The 20,319-nt window shown below is 46.0% G+C and overlaps 1 long non-coding RNA gene across 3 annotated transcripts in view; it reads right to left on the bottom strand.

Annotated features, from left to right (window-relative positions):
- Positions 1–20,319, bottom strand: part of LOC104913090 (uncharacterized) — a 116,611-nt gene that overhangs the window by 31,400 nt on the left and 64,892 nt on the right. For all 3 annotated transcript variants that reach the window (XR_014886282.1, XR_014886288.1, XR_014886293.1), the window contains one exon: positions 9,823–9,972. This is a non-coding gene — a long non-coding RNA (uncharacterized LOC104913090). The remainder of the gene's footprint in view (positions 1–9,822; positions 9,973–20,319) is intronic.

Genomic DNA, 20,319 nt, shown 5'->3' with positions numbered 1-20,319 from the left:
TTTTTATGCAAAAAAAAAAAAAATTCTTGAATTATATGAATTGGGTTAAAGGCAATTCAACAATATAGGTTTAGAAAAAACTCATATCTCTATCCTCTATTTCAGGAGACATTTTTCAGAAAAAAAAAAATAAAAATGAGATTACTATTTGCTTGTATGCATTGCTTTTGCTGGTTTCCAGGGGTTGATTAAGATGACAAAAGTACTTAATGCTGATCTTCTTTCTGTGCGTTGACCTTTAAAGTATCTTTTTTGAGAAGAGAGGGGCGTAGATTAATACCCTATCTGAGGTAATACAGCCACTCTAGTGGGCAAAGCTGCCGAACTGCAGTGAAAGACAATGAAGGAAATGTTAGCCCTTGCCTTGCTTTTAGACTTCCCTCCTACACGCAGCTTCTCACACACCTCTGGAAAGCACAGCAGTGATTCTCAGTGTGCTGCTGCCTTGAGAGAACTGGACTTCCACTGACCTCTGGATAAAGAACACTTGAAACAAAGAAATTGAGAGTTATTTTCTGCTTAGGCCACCTTCCTGTGCTGTCACACATTACAATTCCATTTCACAAGCAGCAGACACACACGCATGCAAATCAGTCCCACTGGGAAAACAGAGTGATTTGAAAAAATAAACAACAAAACAAAACCAACATGTAGCTAAAAGTAAATACAAGCTTCCTAGAAAACGTGTTTCTTGTTAGTTTGTGTTACTTACGATGCATTAGGTGCTAAATTTGAAATCGTTGGTAGGTGAACAGCAGATAGTATTACAGAGACCCACTCATCATATAATTCTAATTACACCTCTGGCGTGTGCTGTGACATGCCCTTGCCCAGATTATGGCTTTGGACTCGTGCCCAGCCTTCCACTTTGAAAATGCAAAGTAAGCATGAGAGGTCTGCACAACCTCTCATTGCTTTCTGTGTACGGTTGGGGCATCTGGGGAAGCTGCTGCAAGAAAGGTAGCTTGGGCTGTTTGCCTCCTTCTCCCCATCCTTCCTGGCTGCTGAGGAATGAGCGTTTCTCCCAGTGTGCATTCCGCAAAGCAGAGCTCCTCAAGGCCCCTTGCTGATGGGCCAGGATGGTCCCTACAGAACACTCTAAAAACGTTCCTAAAAAGCCTTTCCCTCATGCCATCAGCCCCTGCAGCATCTCCTCTTGCAGATCTACCTGCACTCGGACCTGAGAACGGAGGAATCTCAACCATTATCCAGCTGAGCTGAACGAATGCAATAGCAAAACATGCAGTTGTAGGAGAATTAATCTCCCGAATGATGCATGGATGTGAGGGAAAATGTCCTTGATTTATATGATGTTGGAAGAGGGGAATATAATTTCAAGAGGTAATTGCTAATTTTGATTTATTAGGTTACACGCTGGATGTAGTGGGTTTATTATGGTTATACTATCTAGTTTATTACAATAGATATTTACTGTAATGGGAATATATATTAATCAATAGATACACTGATTAACTAGGGATTATTCTCTACACTGCAACACTTGAATGACAGCCAAGCCAGTCACAGACAGAGATGACTGTCAGATGCTGTGAACGATATATCTAATTCTGAATTTTACCCTGGAACAAATGAAAAAATAGGCAATGTTTGTCGGTTTGGAAATTAATATTTCTGTTTTAACAGGCAGTATGTCAGATGTAGCAGCTAAGGTACTTGTTCAGAGTCCAATTCTTCTCCAAGTGGATGATTTATGCATTTTAATATGAAACGTATCACTCACCAGGCAGTTTCTTTCAGTAGTGGCACATGCGTTCCACCTACCAAGTACACCTTGACATGCAATATATCCCACTGTCCTGCTTCTTACAGGGGAATGTTTCTAATCCCTTCCATGCCTCACAGAATCACAGGGGTTGGAAGGGACCTGAAGAGATCACCGAGTCCAACCCCTGCTAAAGCAGCTCCCTACAATTGGTCACACAGCTTGGTGTCCAGATGGGTCTTCAGTATCTCCACAGAAGGAGAATCCACCACCCCTCTGGGCAGCCTGTGCCAGTGCTTCACCGCCCTGACCATAAAGAATCTCTTCCACATGTTAGCCTTCTGATGGCTGCAGGAAGCCTTGGCTTTGCAGAGAGACCTATGAGCAGCTGTGCTGCCTTGCCTTGTGAGATCATCCACAAACCCCATCTGCGGAGGACCAGTATCCATACACACTCCTTCTTCCAGCCTGCGGATGACTGGATAACCCAAGTCACAAGAGTGGTGACATTCCCAGTGCTGGATGGGAAGAGGCTGGCACCTGGCTGCAGCAGCCACCGACAGCTCCACTCTCACCAGGGAGCCCTTCTTTCTCCAACAGCCTCCACCAAAGCGACATTTCTCAGGCTGCTTCCTTCTCCAGAGGCTTTCCAGCCTCCACACCGCTCCGCATGGAGGCAGCCGCTTAGCCTGGGCTCAGGGACTCAAGATGCAAAGTCCCAAGAGCTGTTTGTCCAACTGGGTCACCAAACATTCACGATCTGCCTACGCAGCACATTGCAGCCTCTCAGCTCCCATTAGCCAACACGCACTTTACATTTCTTTGCCGCAAAATTTGCATCCTTTTGTCTTGTTCTCATGGAGAGAGATAAGGAACATGATGAAAACAGTCCCTCCACCTGTGGGATTGCTCAAGTCACAGCTCAGGCTTTCCTTTTCCATGCCAGAACTCTGCCCCAGGTCATTTTTTGTGACCTCTTTCTTACTGTTGTCCTTCAGGATGTCACATACTTACACCCTTGTGTCCACATTCTGCCCAGAACTGGACATAGCATCAGACACAGACCTAACCTACAGCTGGAGCTGAGATGATAATGATTTCTCACATACACAGGACACACCCAGCAGCACATCCCAGTATGAAGTGTAGCACTGCACTACATTGTTGGTCTACACTTACTTCGTCAACCTAACTACAGTGTTTCCCACTTCATACTCTGGAGCTGATGTATCACTCCAGACATTCAACCACAGCACACCATGGCTCTGATGCACTCTACAGTGAAGAAAGTGACACCAACAAGGCAGCCAAGCTCCAGGACAAGGTCTGGGTCAAGGTTCCTGTGCTCCATTAACCAACCCCATCCCACCAAAACCCCCAGCAGCAGAACAGCAACCCACGTGCTGGTCTCTGTGAATGCTGCTAAGGTGAATAAACAGACTTTTGGCTGGAATGAAAGGGGAAAGCTGATGGATGAACGACAAATGATATGCAGATGATGTACTGTACCCAGAGGAGAAAGGGAATTGTCACCTGTAGACGTTGCTGACTGTAAGTCGTGCCAATGGCAGAGGGAATCTCTCAGCACAGACCAAAAAAAAAAAGTGCTCTAATCTCAGAAAAAGTAATTGGAAAATTTCTGAGAATCATGGGAGACAGAAAATGGCTCTTTAATTATGAAAAGCAAAATCCTCTTTCCTAAAGCAGATCCAGAGAACAGAAATGCGTTAACATACGGGATTTCTGGGGCCAAGTGCATCAGAAGAGGCACTGTTTGCTGAATAAGCAGAAGTGCTGCTTAGCATATGAGAAGCATATGCAGCAGAGGAAAACACGGTCTAGCTCCAGCAATGAAATGAAAACAGCCCCAGAGTGTGGATTTGAACACCATCTGGAGGTTTCTAAGTAACCAGCCTGATTTTTCTGATGCGCTGAGGGCTGACTAGATCCCAGGGCAAGCAATAGAAGACGCCGATTGCTTGGCAGATTTGAAAATCAGGCCAACTCTTCAGGAGCGTTCACATGGGCAGAAATGCATGATTTTGCCCACTTGAAGCCTGAGCCTGGATACACAGCAATGCACCTGCTGATCAGAAACATGCTCACAACACGCAAATCCTCTTTGAGGATGAAAGGGGAGCCCTCCCTGTGAGGGTCAGAGTAGGGACAGAAACCTGATTTCTTCAGCCTGCCTTTAAAACTGGATGTGCTATCTTCCATTACGAAACAGGAAAAACCCTCCTATGGGTGCTGGAGCACATTATAAAACACTGCATGTTATATAATGCTGATACAAAGCAGTGGGAACTAAATGGGCAGGAAAATGAAAGTGATGCACACCTGACTGGGGGCTGTCCTTATCCAGCCACAGGGAGAAGGCAAGCCAAGAAGAGAGGAAAGGACGTGGCAACGAGAGAGTTAAATCCACGGCTTCCAGAGCATGCTTTGCAGTGAAGAAATGCTGCAGACACTTGCTCTGAAGCTCTGATGCTCTCCCCCTGGCAGTGGTGCCCACCGGCGTTCTCCAGGAGCTCTGGCCCTGGGCTCAGCCATTCTCAGCCGCCGCCTCCTTTATTGCCGCACTGCAAGACGCCCCACGTCCTCGTGTGATGCTTCCCGCCTGCTGCACCTCTGAACCCGCAGCAATGGCTGAGCACTGCAGCTCACAGCAACGCCGACGAGATCCTTCCTAGACTCAGAACTCCAGGCAGGACGGATTTCCTCTCACTGCAGGACCGTTTCCGTGCTGTAAGCGGCACAGCTGAAGGAGAGGCAACAAATGGCGGTGCTGTGAAATCCACTCTATTTGTCTGTTAGCTTTCTGTCTCCGTTTCCTCGTCTCAGATAAACCGAGATCTTCAGAGCTCACCACAGAGGTATTTATAGACTGCAAATGGGGACGCGTTAAATCAGCGGCATCTGCGTTTCCTTTGGGTTATTTGATTGTTTCCTGCAGCTTGGGGAGCATCTTCCCACCACACAAACCTTCAGCAGCGGTCTGGACGAGCTTAAGCTTTCTTTACAGTCTTCTCTACACACATGGGGTGGTGATTTCCACATTTCCAGCCATGCGCTGCCTGCAGCAAACAGAAGCACTGTGAGAGGATGCATTTGTTTATGGCTTGTTTTGGGTCACTTGTCTGTCTTGTATCTACCGGTGTGCCTTCCTGGAATCACCTGCATTACGTGACCGCAGAAACGCCTATTGTAACATTGGTCATTCTACTGCAAGTATTTTCGGTGAGTTTGTGGCTGTGCCATCGTGCCTTGAATACAGCCCTGGCCCAGAACAAAGCTTTCAGGCCATCACAAAACGAGTGTTTTCTGAGATGCAGTGGCTGCACAGTACAAAGCCACGCGCTGGAGCTGCAGCCAAGTCATCATTTGCCCTCCTCTGGTGGTCCTCTAAAGTCCAACACCACAAGTTTCAGAGGATCAGAGCAGGGAACACCTCCCTCTATAAATCCAATGGGGGATCACGCCTGTGAACTCAGCTGAGCTGTGCTGGTGAGTGGCAGAAGAAGACACCCACACTCGTTGACTTGCTGCCAGCGGCGTCCTTCAGTGGGGAAAAGCTGTTGGTTCACACGCTGTGCTTTGGGCCGCCTGTGGCGCCGTCAGGCAGTGTGCAGGGCTGCCCCGTGCTGAAGGGACATCTGTTGGTTTTCTTCCCTGCTGTCTGTCGGGGTGCATCGGGATTTCCTCCAAGTGCAGCAACAGCAACTCACAGAGAGCCGATGGAAAGGTGGTGGTTGGGATCTGCTTCTTCCAAAAGGAGTCTTGTGGTGCATTGTTTGTTTGTTTTCCTCCTTAACATCCTCAAAATGGCAACGAACAGCTAGGAGTTGTATTTTGTTCTGCTGAAGTAAATGCATTTGTGCTCCATGACTCAAGTTCTGCTTACTGCTTGAACAGCTTTATGTTCTAATTAGTCAAATGTAATGAATGGGTTGTTGAATATGCAGCTTATCCTTCTGCTTTGACTTATAAATTAACTATCTTGCAGCCACCTGTCTTTCTGTCCACTATTCCCTATCAGCTATCTGCCTATGATCTACCTACACCACTAGTAACTATAGCTTGCCAGGAAGTACCTTGCTATCCACAAACCACCTCTCTACCAATGACCCATCTTGCTATCTGCTATCTATTCACTACCTGTATCACCACCAGCTATCTATCTCACTATCAACTCTCTGTGTCCTGCTGTCTGCGGGGGTAGGGAATCCCTTCAGTGCCCTCTCCTGTTCTGACACAGCAGTGATGCCACGTCCCAGCACAAGGCAGGACTTGGGGCCGAGCTGCTCCCTCTGAGTCTCTTTCAGCCCAGGCTGCAACAAGAAGGCAGTGCTCCCATGGAGCCGCTGCACTTCCAACTGCAGTGCACTCCTTGTGGCAGAAACGCCCATAGGGCATCCCAAGGAGATGCTGGAGGGAACAGCAGCCTCCTCAGCTGTCTTGGCTGTGGGATGGCCTGTGATGTGCTGTAATTTGAGGGATGCTGTTGCTGGAAGTTCGAGGTTCAAAGAATCATTTTTTCAGGTTTAATGCTATAACGGGGATGGAAACTACATCGATAATAGCAGGGTAGCAAAGCCTTTAGCTAGAGCAAATGAGAACGAGCCCAGACACAGCAGCTCTGGATGAAGAAATGAAGGAAAAGAGCTACTTATCTTCAGAAGGCCTCAAGTATGCAGGGATCTCCAGCAAGAGATGCCCTCACCTCCCCTGCCAACCCTTAAATGAGGTCTGGGAAGGGGTGGATCCTGGCCCCATCCCTTCCAGTCACTCAGCTGCATTGCTTGCACCTGAGCTCCCCTGGGTTGACCCTGCCTTCCCACCAGGTGCTCAAACACTGTTTCAGGCCGTGACTGATCATTTGCACTACACCAATGCATCTGGAACCTAAGAAATTCTGTCTAATCTCTACTGAAGGTTTAAATTGCTGTACCAACACTTAGCCCTTTTTACTTGACTGGCAGTGAAGGTGTCCCAATTACTCTTCTCATGAAGATGCTGTTCCTGGGACACGCTGCAAGGTGTCTGTGAGCAGGCAGCTTTGCCTGTGACACCTGGCTAAAATGAACCAGATTCAATCTGTCCTGCCTCTTCCCAGCGAGCCTCCAGACAGCTGAAATCCCAGCTTGGGATCATGACCCCTCTTCACGTCTTCTTCTCAGAGCAGACCTAAAAATCCTAATCTCACCTCCTGATACTCAAAGGGAATGCAGCTGTTCTGCAAACCTCCAAAAGGCAGCAATTAGACTGAACTTACTTTTAAAATCTCTCTCCACAAGTGATCTCTGCAGAAGAAGTATTTCACTCCAGTTCTACGTATTTACAGAGCTGAACAAGAACAGGTGAATGACACGGGTGCTTTGTACCAGGACACTTCTGTATATCTTGTACTAATAACGCTTTGCACACGTGGTGTTGTGCTCACACAGAAATTCCGGGTCTACATAAAGACATTTTGATAGAGAAGGAAAATGAACTGTTGCACGTAGAGGAACAAACAGCTGGAAACACACAGTGGTGACTGAGCTGAGTCTTCTGAGCTGCAGAGCTGTGCTTCAAGCACGACCTCTCAGCCCCGGGGTCGGGGAAAGCTGGTTTCCTACACTGCCTGGAAGCAGCTGGTTCAAACACCACTGAATCTTTTCACCCAGACTAGAAATTAGGTCAAAACTTTCTAGGAAATTTCTACAGCCTCTTTTAGAGCTCAGTTCAAAAGATCAAAGTAGAGAAATTCCATAGAAATCCGTGTGCAACCACACTTGGAAATGGAACATTCACAGGAAGAAATCTCACTGCTGAATGCTGCTGAGCTGACATCTGGGGGCTTGCTGGCTTAAAAACCTCAGCACATCTCTGCAAAAGGCAAAGAAGCGAGTAAAGGTAAACCAGCCCTTCCATCAGCACCCCTGTTCCCATCCCCACCAGCAATTTGGCTGCAAAGTGCCACTTTATGGGCTGTAACAAACCTTGCCCTGGTGGTGGAGCATTTATCAGTACTTGGAGCTCCTCGCTCATGCTTGCCATTGAAGTGTTCTTTATTCTAAAGCACTGTTTTGATTAGATGATCTCTTCCCAGAGAAAAACACTTAGGGCCAAATTTTTAAAAAGCCATTAGGCTTCTGCTTAATTTAAATGCATAACAGCAGGCAGCTCAGTCTGATTCTCTACTTGAGTACACAGTCTCCTGATTTATACACACAAGTGGAATAGCTTTTACAGATGCTCATTTTCCCTCTTGTTTTACCCACCTCATGCCTAAGAACTTACCTTTACTTATGATTTTCTTAATTTGCATGGAAATTACTCAAATAATCATTTAGAATACAGAATACGTTGGCCAAATTTTCTCCAGTTGCCTTGGAAATAGAGTTTATTGGGCTCCTTTAATCCTAGGTCATCCCATGATGAAGGAGTTTGGGGTCAGTCCCACATTTGAGAGACAAACATTCAAATAATGGGCAAAAAGAGCAGAGAGTTTAAGTCCAGACATCATCATCCCCTCCCAAACAGCCATGGGGAACACTGCACCTTTCAGTAAGACCACTTTTGCCTCTGATATTTCTTTCAATTCCCATGGCAGTGTCTCCACACGTTGCTTTGATTTCTGAGATCCTTTGTCTATTGACGTCCTGTCCCAGAGCGGGGAAGGCTTTTATTTAACCTTCTTGTGGTAGTTGAAATGAGTAGTTGGAAATGCAGCTCCTCCCTATATGATGGTTACATTTCAAAACATTTCTGGGACTCTTTCAATTTTCTTCAGAAGATTAAAATGAGACAAAGATCTCCATCAGAAGAACAAGTTTTTGTGGGTGGGTTTGTTCTTTTTTTTTTTTTTCCCCCAAAGAAGAGAATAGCAGATTGCAGGAAATTATGTTTAGAAATTTCTTAAGCATATTACTATTGCTGACTGTGATTTATACTGGAATACTGCTCTGTGAGCATCAGCTTCCAAAACACTTCCATCTGATCCATGCAGATTTTCCTGAAAGGACACCAGAAAATCAAGTTCCTACTGAGAACGACCGCAACAAAGACTGCCATCTAAAGACAGCACATACAAACTAACACAGATCAGAGGCCACTGCTGAAGACCTCAGGGTGTCCAGACCTCAAACCACAGATAAAAACTATTAGACAGCTCTGTATAACCTGGAACAATTCCTAATACTGTGAGCAAGTAGGAACTAAGCTCAGAAATGCCAAAGGTGATGGCCTAAAACCAACAGACTAAGGCAGATAATGAGGAAGAGAACCCCAGAGAAATGGTTATATATAGGAGGCATAAACTTTTCACTTGCTCAGCTACAACTGACCACAGAACAAGACCAGTGTGGTGTAGGCAGCCACTGGCTGTGCAACTAAGGCTGAGGGTTACACCTCGTCTTCATAGAAAGACAGTGCTCAGTTCCATGCTTTCCGCATCATATTTTCACTAATGCCTGAGATGGATAATAAAATCAAGGGTCAGTACAGAGCTGCATTGCAATAAGACCTCAGTTTCTCTGAAACTCAGCAGCTTACCCCTGGAGCAAAGTCTGTGTCTCCAGGCTGCTGTGGTATTACTGTTTCTTACTGCTCTTAAACTTACCATAGAATCACAGAATCACCAAGGTTGGAAAAGACCTCCAAGATCATCCAGACCAATCATCCACCTGCCACCAATAATTCCCCCCAAACCATGTGCCACGGTACAACAACTAAACGTTTCTTGAACACCTCCAGGGACAGTGACTTCACCCCCTCCCTGGGCAGCTCATTGCAGTGCCTGACCACTCTCTTGGAGAAGTGTTTCCTGACATCCAAACTGAATCTCCCCTGGTGCAGAACTCCAACACTCATGTTCTTTTTTTCTTGTCTGCCTATAAAATTGTGCCATCTAAGTTTGTCTATCAATACTGTATTATATCTTTCAAGCCATCTGTTGTACTCTATCAGTAATATTTTCAGTGCAGATTTTCTTTAGAAACAGTTCTTTGTGGTTTTTTTTCCTGGCATTGATTCCTCAGGTTTTTTTGGCTCACGCTTCTCAAGGCCAGAACTCCCCAGGCAGGATTTCCATCAGCTTTAGTTGAAGTTCTCACCTGATGAGAAGCTGCAGCAGAAATGTTTACGGTCACACCTGAAATGTGAGGTTTCTGCTTCTCCTGATGCACCACTGTTTCAAGACATGATTTCAGTCCAGGGAGCACATCACAACTTGGAATTAAAAGGCAGTTCCTTTTTTAAATTCCCTGTAGAGAAGAAGACACAGAAATAAATAGAAAATAAGGTTAAAAAAAAATCTTCCCCCCAGATTATTACCAAAGAACTTGGAACTTTTTATTTAGTTGCTTGTGTTTCCTGTTTGACTTGATTATATGACGCACCAGGATCACTTTCTACTCACAGCAAGTAAGCATAAGAGTAGTTCTTAGTAATGCTTAACAGTGGTTGTTCAGACCTGAAAATAAAAGGTTATATTTATCTGCCCACAACACTTAAATAAATGTATATATATATATATATATATACCACGACTGGGATTATGCCATGTGATATGGCTGGGAATGCTGATGTGAAGTGACATGTAACAGCCCTCTGCTGGTATTAACAAGCCATGAAATAATACAAAATAATAAAACAAGATGAAAAAATAATGAGTTTCATAAGAAAAATGCACTTTTGATCTTTTCTCAGAAAGAAACTTTCTGTTCTGCATTTTCTCCTAGCCCACTTTTACAGCAGCTGAGGAAGATGCTTTTCACAAAGCACACCAGTTAGTCAGTAAAATAATCAATCCCTTTTGCAGAATAAGCCTAACGAAGCCAAAATGTGAGTGGCAGTGGTCAAACCCCTAACTCCAGCAGCTCCTTCGGCTCCCACCCATCTTGGCTGCTGTTCAAACTCCATCAGACTGCTCAAACAGGGAAGTTTCACAGCTCCACCAGCACGTGCCCACGCTGTCACCAAACTGAAGACATTATCCTATGGCAGTGGTCAGAAATCCTCCTGGGGACAGCTCAGATGCTGGGTTAAGGAAGATGGACACCTAATGGACGTGATGTTCTGTAGATAAGGACCGCCCCAGGCCTGGTGCACGCTACGGACCGAGTGGGTTCAGCTCTAGGACTGAACAGATCTTCGCTCTCTGGACAGCCTGCATCCACACTGTGCACAGGAAAGACCCTGGGGTTGCTCCACCTTTGCCTGCTCCCCTGCCAGCTGTTCAGCAGCTGGAGATGGACAGCTGTTTCAAGCCTTTGCCTCCCTTTGTCTCACTGTCTAGCACTTCTGGAAATAAACTGGTTGAATAATAACACTTCTCCAGTTGTCCTGTGCCAATTTTTGCAGAGCAACCCCAGACTTTTACAAACCATTGCATTCTCTCTTGTGTTAGAGACATCTCATCAACATTTTTAAAAGTCCTTTGTTTTGAAAAGCACTACATCAGTACACTGTGGCTTTCAAACACATGCGTTTTTCCAAAACCATCTTTTTTATGCCTGAAGATACTTCAAAAGAAAAGATTAGAAGAAGTGATGCTTCTTATTTCTCCCTTATTTTCTCTGTCACCAGGATGTAATCTTGAATATCACTCATCTTCTATTTCAGTCAGCACTAAAGCAAATGAGCGTTGTCTGCTGAGTGATATCATGATTCCATTGGCAGCTCCTGCACTTCTTTAGGAAGCTCCTGATGGAGGCACAGCTCCTGGCTGGTGCATTAGCCCTGGTGAGATCACAGCAGAAGTCGTTTCAGCAAAAGTTCTTAGAAACGCAAATCACTCCACGAGCTTTTAATGCAAATAAGAGGTCAGTCAAAACAAGTACCTCCAGGAAACTAATTGGACGTGAAATATGGACTCTAACGATAAGCTATAGCTCAATTGTACACAGACTAATGCTCTAATGCAGTTATTATTAACATCTAAAGACAAGCAGAAGGAAAACATCAGCCTAAGTAGCTGGTGTGTTCCTACCTTCCTACCCACAGTGACACCTCCTTCAAGCATACAGTCAGCAAAATGGAAGGGATCTCAAGGAATGTTATTGCTTAAATCATTTCAGTCATTTCATCAGAACTTCCAGGAACATTTACACAGCATCTCAATCACTGTCCTACTGTCATCACTGACAAAGTAACTTGTTAGCCTAGGAAATCTGAACACATGTTAGACGTGGAGCTTTTGGACACAGTGACCATTTTCAAAGTTCAGGAAAAAATTATTGATATTTGTGTCCCAGTTTGCTTGAAAGAACGACAGATTTTGCCCCGAATCTGTCCAATAGTAAAGCTGTATTTCTTGAACTGATGGAAGAATTTGGGGTACAGGCAACCCGGCCTGGAAGTGCAGGGAGCTCTCTCTGTGGCAAACAGCAGCAGCACTGAGCTGCAGGGCTTACAGCTTCCCCCAGGTCTGCAAGATTAAGAGAAAGAATGAGTAATTATGGGAATTGTTAAGAAATTGGGGAAACGCATTCAAAGCTGGATACAGACCTCTGTCTGACAGCCAACCATGTCTATGTTAGAGGTGGACTTCTCCTATAAAGCTCAACTGCTTGCAGGTAGAGGTCTGCTGCCCAGCCTGTCCCGCCCTTCCAGCAACCCCTGCCTGTCCTCCTGTGCCATTCCTCAGGACAAGGGCACCAAGGCGGTGCTGGGGCACGGAGAGGAGCTCCGTTGGTGTTCTGCTAACAAGTCACGTGCCAGCCTCCATGCAGGTGTGCATGTGGCTGCTAAAAGCAAAAAAAGCAGACTGCTGGCACAGCTCCCCTTTGGAGAGGTCACAAACCACTCCGTTCCAGCAGGCAGAAACCTCACCAAGAGAAGCGGACTCCGCACCTGCAAAGCACTGACATCATGGTGAATATATAATCATCTGTTTTCATGCTCTAGATAATTGTATCCTTGGGAGGCAAATTAAGAAGAGGAAGAAAATATCAAATTCAAATTTTGTTTTAAGTCACCCTTTTGCCAGCGTTTTTTTTTTTTTTTTTTTTTTTCTATAGAAGAGCAGTGACTGCACACAGATGGCACTGCAGCCATCCTGTCAAGCAGCCCTCCACATTGCTCAGGTCCTATTCCCCAAAACAGGCATCGCTTCCTAGCAATGACAGCGTCACAGCCCTAGCACTTCTTACTGTAGTCTTTTCACCTCTTCTTTCTCTCTGCACCCACTGAAATCTGTGTGAACACCTAAAATGTATGACTTGGCACGTGTGCTAGAGCTCCTCACTTATCAGCAGTCTGCCTAAGGCACCACGTCCACGGGTTGAACATCATTATAAGGCACCCACCTAGCTGATAGTGCTGCTTCATTTTTGCTTCCTGCATTGATTTCCCCCTTGATGTGACAGCCCAATCTCCCTTGCTCACTGTCGGCCACCATCTTCTATTTCATGCTGACGTTCAGTCACTCACACTCTTCAATATATACCTTCCTTAGCCTTAGAAGTGCTTGCTATGGGCTTGGCTTGCTGAAATTCCTCAGGAAAGCTTCCTTTGTTTAGCTTTAAAATAACCTATGCCACTTCTTCATTGTTGAAGATGATTGCTTCACCTTGGACAATGACAGTGTGCTGTCTTTTACAGTATGTCACAAACAAAAGCACTGATGTGCATATTAGGTACATCTGTGTTTTATGTTCTTTATACGTATACATAAAGCTGAAGTTTTCAGTGCCCTCTGAAGTCCAGTTCTAGAAAGGTAAGTGAGCACCTTCTCCCAAATGCCCCAGCAGACTTGGCTGGAGGGATGTGCTTTTTTCCCTCAGCCAAACAAGCCAAGGAGCTTTAGGCAGATACTTTTTCTGAATTTCCAGCAGTGAACGAGGAGGCCTTGCAAGTCACCTGCAGGTAATTGCATCTTAAAGCAAAATCAGCACTCACAAACCAAATTTAGCACATTTGTTTAACTTGGTGTTTTAGTTCTTCGCAGAAAACAGAGAATGCATAAAGCACCAATATTTTGATTGCCCTTGCTGTGCTCTGTGTGCTGAGGATGTGCTGAAAGCACTACACCCAGACTTCTGGATGATGGATTTTCTGCTGGCATCACTTCCTTAGGCTTTACATCCTAGTGAAGCTCTTGGGATGGCCCACATTGATACGCTTTGTTTATCCCAGCCCAATCACTCTCCAGATGGTTAAAGCTATCCTGACTCGTTCTACAAGATGAGGGAGGGTGCACACACCTGAGGCCAGATCCAGCTTGGCTGCTGAGTTCCACCATACAGCGCTGGGAAAGCACCAGGAAAAATGCCAGCTTTCCTGGTCTTCTTCACAAGGATGTGCTTCCTGGCCAGGGATATGGGGTGAGCAGGATTTTCTGTCACTGCTGCTGCCAACCCAAGTCCAGCACACCGTGTGCTTCACAGCAAAAGAGACTTCAACCCTGGCCCCCACAACCCCACTAAAATTACATTTTAAGGCTAAAACAAAGGACTGGAGATCAAATTGCAGAAGAGCTGATACTCATAATTGTGAACAGATTTTGAATTGTTCCATGTATATGGAGTACTTCTGAGTTTCTGACCGCAGAAGACATCAAACGCTAAACCTTTTCAAAAGCCCTGATGCCTCAAATAATGCTACAGACTACATTAAAAGATCTTTTTAATATTTCAAGGTTTTCTTAGTGGTAAGCTATTGAAAGCGTACACTGATGTCCTCAGAGTAAACTCATCCCTGCCCAAAAACTAAGACAGATTAGCAATCAAAATATGGAATACTAACCAGAAAATCCCACTAACTGACTGCACGGATTTTGGTTCTATGAGATAGCATTATCCTTAGGAGAGCTCTTCAAGCTGAGGTTGGAGAATAATGACTTTCTGAACAGGAAATCATTTTCCAAATCACAGCAGAGATGCTAAGGCTGAATTTGATCTCACCTGGGCCAATAATTTTTAGGATTATATGTTCATAAAAATGGGTGAGAAATAGGTGGCAAACAGTGACAACAAGAAGAGGAGGGGGATCTTCTGGAGGAAAATTTGCTAAAAGCAACAGCCTTTGACTTTTCATCTTAAACAGCCTTTAGGAGGTATACAGTTCAGCAGGCTGTTGGCTACAAAAGCATCCTAAAAATGGTTATTAAACAGAATTCTTGCATATTCCTTCTTCCCTACTCAGCAATAATTAGTCCCAAACAGGGAACAGTGAAAACACAAGACCTCTGTGCTGGGTGCCAAGCTCTCACGCAGAACAGCAGTGCCCATTGTCAATACTCTATCTCAAGCTTCACACCTGGACTTTTTCTAGAAGCCCTGCACTTACGTAGGATTCACCAGGAGGCTGTTTTAAACTATTATTAAGACTCACAGTGGTGATGGAGAGCTCAAAAGTGTAATACGGAATAAAAAATGTGTTGCCAGTGCTCGAAGCCCAGAGGCTAATTAAAAGGCTTCATGGGGTTCTTGCTGCTCAGGAATGCTGATTTCAGCTGCAATCCTGCCCCACGCTTTGCACTCAGCCTCATGATAGCACTGGAAGGGCAGAGGGCCTGGAGGAGTGATGCTGAGCTCTGCGTGCCACTACCATCACCTACAGCGCAGGCACCAACCAGCCCCGCCGGCTGCAGGTCTGCAAGTTGTTCCCAAGCTAGGAGGAAGCTACTTTGTTAAAGCTAAATAAAGTCATTTTTGGAAAACTCAAAAGCAGGACAGGCAAACCTTGGCCCTCCCCTAGCACATGAGGCTGTGCTGGCGTTACAGGATTGCTCATCAGCAGTCTCTCCTGGGGAAAACCGCACACACTGAGCACTCAAATCACATGCAGTAACACACCAGCTCTATGCCTCTCCCCTTCTGGAGTATTACTTCTTTTGCTTGCCTTATTTTTTTTTTTCAGCTTCATTGCAAACTGCTGAGGAATGCCCTGTTTTGCTACAGCAGTGCCCTCCTCTGCCCTAAGCACAGCTCACACCAAACTGTGGGTACGACTTGCTGGATCCTGACAGCGGGTCCTGCATTGAGCTCGCTGGGAGCCTGGAAGCACTGTCAGATGTAGTTTGGGTTTAAAAGTTTGGTATCTGGAAGCTTTAACAAAGCCTTTGTGTACAGATAATGCTCGGTGCTGATGTGATTGGCACACTGAGATGTTCTCTGAACAGGACAACTCCCAGCTAGCAATAAAGTGTATACCTCTGCTCCATGTCAGCAGCGAGTGAATTGACGTGGGGGCTAATCAGAGGCTCTAATTATGGCTCAGTTACTTCATTAAAGCAGCTGTTCATTTAAGCTGGAAGGAGGACCCATTCTTTGGAGGAATCAGAACGACGTGCCCGGCAGTAGTGCTCTCCACAAAGAGGTGGAGCAGTTCTGCAGAGCAGCGCAGGCAGTTGTCTGAATGGTGCACAGTAAAAAATCAACATGAGGAGTTGCAAAGGAAATGCAGCCTACAGCCATGCCACAACTGGATTCCATTAGTACAAGACTGGCAAGAGTATCTGAACCCACGTGCCAAGTCAGCATGGAGTGTGCGGCGTAGGAAATGAAAAGACCCAGCAATTCATGGAACCCCGCTGCACACAGCTGCATTCAGCCAAAGCAGAGCACACGCAAACAACGGCTGCTCCAGACCTTCTCACGGCACGGAGGTTGTGGCAAAAAGCTGCTGAAGAGTGTGGGACTCCCACAGCCAGGGGCAGTCCTTGGCAGGGCTGAGCCTCGGTCAGACTGAGGGCGAAAAGCAGCGCAGCAAAGGAAAACAGAACGAAAGGGAATGAATATGAAATAAGATTCTCTCACTGGTTTGCGCTGAGATGAATTACGGAGCTATTGCTGCAGATGTAAATGAAAGCCAAGCCAAAGGGGCAGAGGTTCTACAGGAAAACAAATTAAATATGTTCTCTAGCTTGCTTTCTGCAGAGTGTCTCTGACTCCAGAAAGTGGCTGCAGCAAGAGCCAAAAAATAAACCAAGTGAAATAAACATGCCCTGTGCAAGGAAGAGCAGCTCGCAGCTGTGCATTTAGCAGCGAGTTCACAGCTGGAATGGTACACTTTGCACCCCCCTGAGGGCACAGTGAGATGCTCACAAAATCCAGCAGGATGTCCAACAGCAACCAGCCCAGCAGTGTTGCTCTGCTGCAGGACTGCTCCTTCACAGATGGACTCTGAGATGCGAGTCTGGTCCACAGAACGCACTGCACCTTGCAGATGAGGTGAACGTGCCGTTGGTTTGGCTGCTGATTGGGCTTCCCATGGCAGAGCGTGGGAGCCCGGTCTGTGCGGCAGCAGGGAGCCTTCTGTCCAACAGAAAAGAGATTTCTATCCCAGGAAGGGAAGGAGATGGAAGCACAGGTAACTGCACTGGATTTATTTACTCTTTGTTTTTCAAATAGTGGCAGAAGTCTCTCTCTTCAGCTCATGAGCAATCCCTGTAGAAGTGGATTAATGCACAGCACACAGCAGGTGGTAGAAAGCAAAATCCTTTACAAGGTTTTCCCGTGCTGGTCAGAAATATATTCATAAGGAGTAGAAATCATTATTCTCCTGAGAGTCCTCGGGTAGGAAACGAGTTTATCATTTGCTAGCAAATGATTTTGACCTTTTTGGCAAAGGTTAGAGGACAAAGATATATTAACTGAAGTAATTTAAGTCAAGTGTAAAGTAGCAAAGAGTTACATGGCCTCAGGGAAGAATCTAAAGACTTAGCTGCTGAAAACGGTTCCGCATTTGAAAGCAAGGAGTGTTTCAGTATTCTTTTTTAAGAACAAAATGATCACCAACAATTTAAGAAGTTTTGTCTGCATATGACTGGAGCGCTTTAAATCTCCTAATAAAATGTACTGCCAGCTTTGTGTGTCAGCTGGTATCTGCGTGCCTGCACTGCACCGGGCTGCCAGGTTAAACTGCCAGCTCCGACACGAGCAGCTCTATCACCAGAGGCTGCAGCTGCGTGCTGCTGCAATGTGCAGGGTGTTACCATCACTGAGCTTACGCTGGGGCCGCACACCTGCATCCACTGAGGTCTGCGAAAAACTCAGGCTCTCAGACGGCTGGATGACAGGTCAGATGGTAATGCATAGATGGGCTGCTCGCTCTTCCCTCGTGATCGCAGATTTGTTGGAACAAGCACAAAGCTACCTTGCAGGAAGCGCCTGCGGTGGCTGCCCCTGCTGCATCACAGGCATGCTCTCCTCCAGCAGGTGCTCTGAGGAGCAGGATGGATGTGTCCACATGCTGTATTTACTTTGTCCTCCATGAAAGACAGCCGTGTCAGCCATCAGAGAGTGATGTGCAATGCAAAGGTGAGAGGAGGTTACTCTTGTAACAACCCCCATGGAGCAAAGAGCTACCCCTGGAATAGCAACATATTCCCACGTGTCCCATCCACAGCCACTCATCGTGCCCGTGCCTCACAACCATCAGCTCCCTGCACATGGGACCACGCAGGCTTCACAGTTACAGACCAGAAGGTCTGTCAGAAGACACTGTTTCCTAAACAATCAGCATTTAGTTCCTGATTTCCTCATGCCTTGGTTCCATACATTATCATTTTGCTGCAATATAAGAGTTTCACTTCAGACCGAAACACACTTCACTGCCATACCCAGGATGAGAGTTTGCTGAAACAAGATCTGAACTCATTATGTTGAACAATGTATTCCTGCTTTTTCACATGTCAGAGGGAAAGCAGGAATCCCTGTTGTGCTCAGAAGCCCTGAACTGAGCAGTTCCTCCATGTACCACCCAGACCACTGCTCCATATATCGGGCAAGTCAGTGAACACGCATGGCCCCCTACTCTCACTCTCCAACAGAATGAGAGCCATCTCACCTCTCAGGAGTCTCCTGGAGCCAAGCTAGCTAACATTACCCAGGGCTTGTCTGTTTTCTGCAGCTAAATGAAAGTTTTTGAAAGAAAAAAAGTCTGAGAGACAAAAACATCATTACTGAAAACCAGTTTGGAAATCAGTTCAGTATCACAGACTGCCAAGATCTGAAGGCTAGGCATGGAAAAGCCAAGTGTTTAGCCCTGCTAAAATGGTCTTAGAGGATTACCTACAAGCAGTAAAAGGCAGAAGATGGCAGTACACTGACTCAGCTCAATCTGTAAACATCTCTCTAGTCATAGCATCTGAACCACACGTTCACTCACAGCCTAGCGTAAAGAAGAAGCCAGCACACACTCACTGGAATACCAAGTGGAAAATGAGCACAAACAGTTCTGGAGAACTTCAGCAGGACCTTGGCCTTGGTCTGTTCTAGTGTCCAGCATCTTCCCTTTCCACTTATAGTTCCTCCAGGCAAATGAAGGCTGAAGGCAGAAACCTGCTGAAAGACCGGGCCCTGAGCTTACCAAGGCACCAGTTTTCACTTTTTTTTTAATGTATTTTGAAAGGGAAAAAAAAATCCCAGGTGTTATCTTTGCCCTGTGATGTCTGCAGCAGCCGCAACAACCCAGCTATGGGCCTCAGCCTCCAGACACAGCCTTTGTCCTCTTCCTCTCCTCCTCCTCCCAGAGGCTGCCAGCCCATGGCTCACCCTGCTGCTCTTCCTCAGATAAGGGCTGAGGGTGATGAACGGCTTCCTGGTCCCACCAGCCAAAGGACTAAAAGACCTGCTAAAAGAGCTCGTGATCACTTTTAGCAAGGAGGGAGACAGATGTCACACGGTTCAATGGCAGAAAAGATGACAAAACTAGCAACCTGCCAAAAATTAAGACATGCTTTAGGTGGGAACGGGCTTTCTTTCCCTCCAAACTCACAGCCCCTCTCTGTCCCCCCCCTCACTTCTGAGCAGCCATCTGGATGCATGCCATGATTCCCTTCCTGGCTTGTACATAATCATCCCAAACATGCTGATGATTCTGTGCAGGCAGCTCGATGCAGCTCACAATCAAAAGGAGCTGAACTGCCCTCTCCTGGGAGCAGCGCAATCAGCAGGGCAGCCTCTTACAGGCAAATGCACCCTTAGTAGGTGGGAAAAGCTGTTGAGATGAGAAGGAGGCAGCTGGCAGCCTCCCCCCGATGGACTTTTCAATTGGCAGTTACACTGAAGTTGGGCTTTGTGGTTTGGGTTCAACCCAAGCAGCATTTCTTCTCCAGCCTTCAGAAACAAGTCTTTCTGCATCCATTTCTTCACAGGTTTGCAGAGGTGGGTACCTACAGCTATTTCTAGATTAAATCAATAGGTCAGAGGCTAAGCAAATGCTGTGTCAGAACATGAGCTTTCAGAGCTTGATACCACGCAGTCTGAATAGGTAACTGTGTGGAGCAAAGCTCACCTGCACTTAGGATTTTTTTCCCCCAATCTTCTGTTAATTGACTAAAATGAAAAAGGGTCTCAGGGTTATGAGTAATGAATAAATCAGCCTTGAATTTGACAAAACAAAAAGAGCTTTCATTGTTACGTGCTTTCTGTGCCCCCAGACTTAAAGCAGAGGACCTGTAGTTGTGACAATGCCAGCCTGCTCTTTCAGGCCCCTGCTCTCTGTCTGAAAAGCTCTATCATGGGAGGAAGCGAGGAGCTAGCTTACAAAGGCTGCAGCTGTCTATATATCAGTTTATATGCACACTTTTTACATATCACAGTTTTAATATAGTTTTAGCAATAAGAAGCCGGAATTGCCAGGATAGTCTCTCCACTACATTA

This window comes from Meleagris gallopavo, chromosome 14, assembly GCF_905368555.1.
Source record: "Meleagris gallopavo chromosome 14, MGAL_WU_HG_1.1, whole genome shotgun sequence".
NCBI lineage: Eukaryota > Metazoa > Chordata > Aves > Galliformes > Phasianidae > Meleagris > Meleagris gallopavo.
This window is presented reverse-complemented; position numbering and strand designations above follow the sequence as displayed.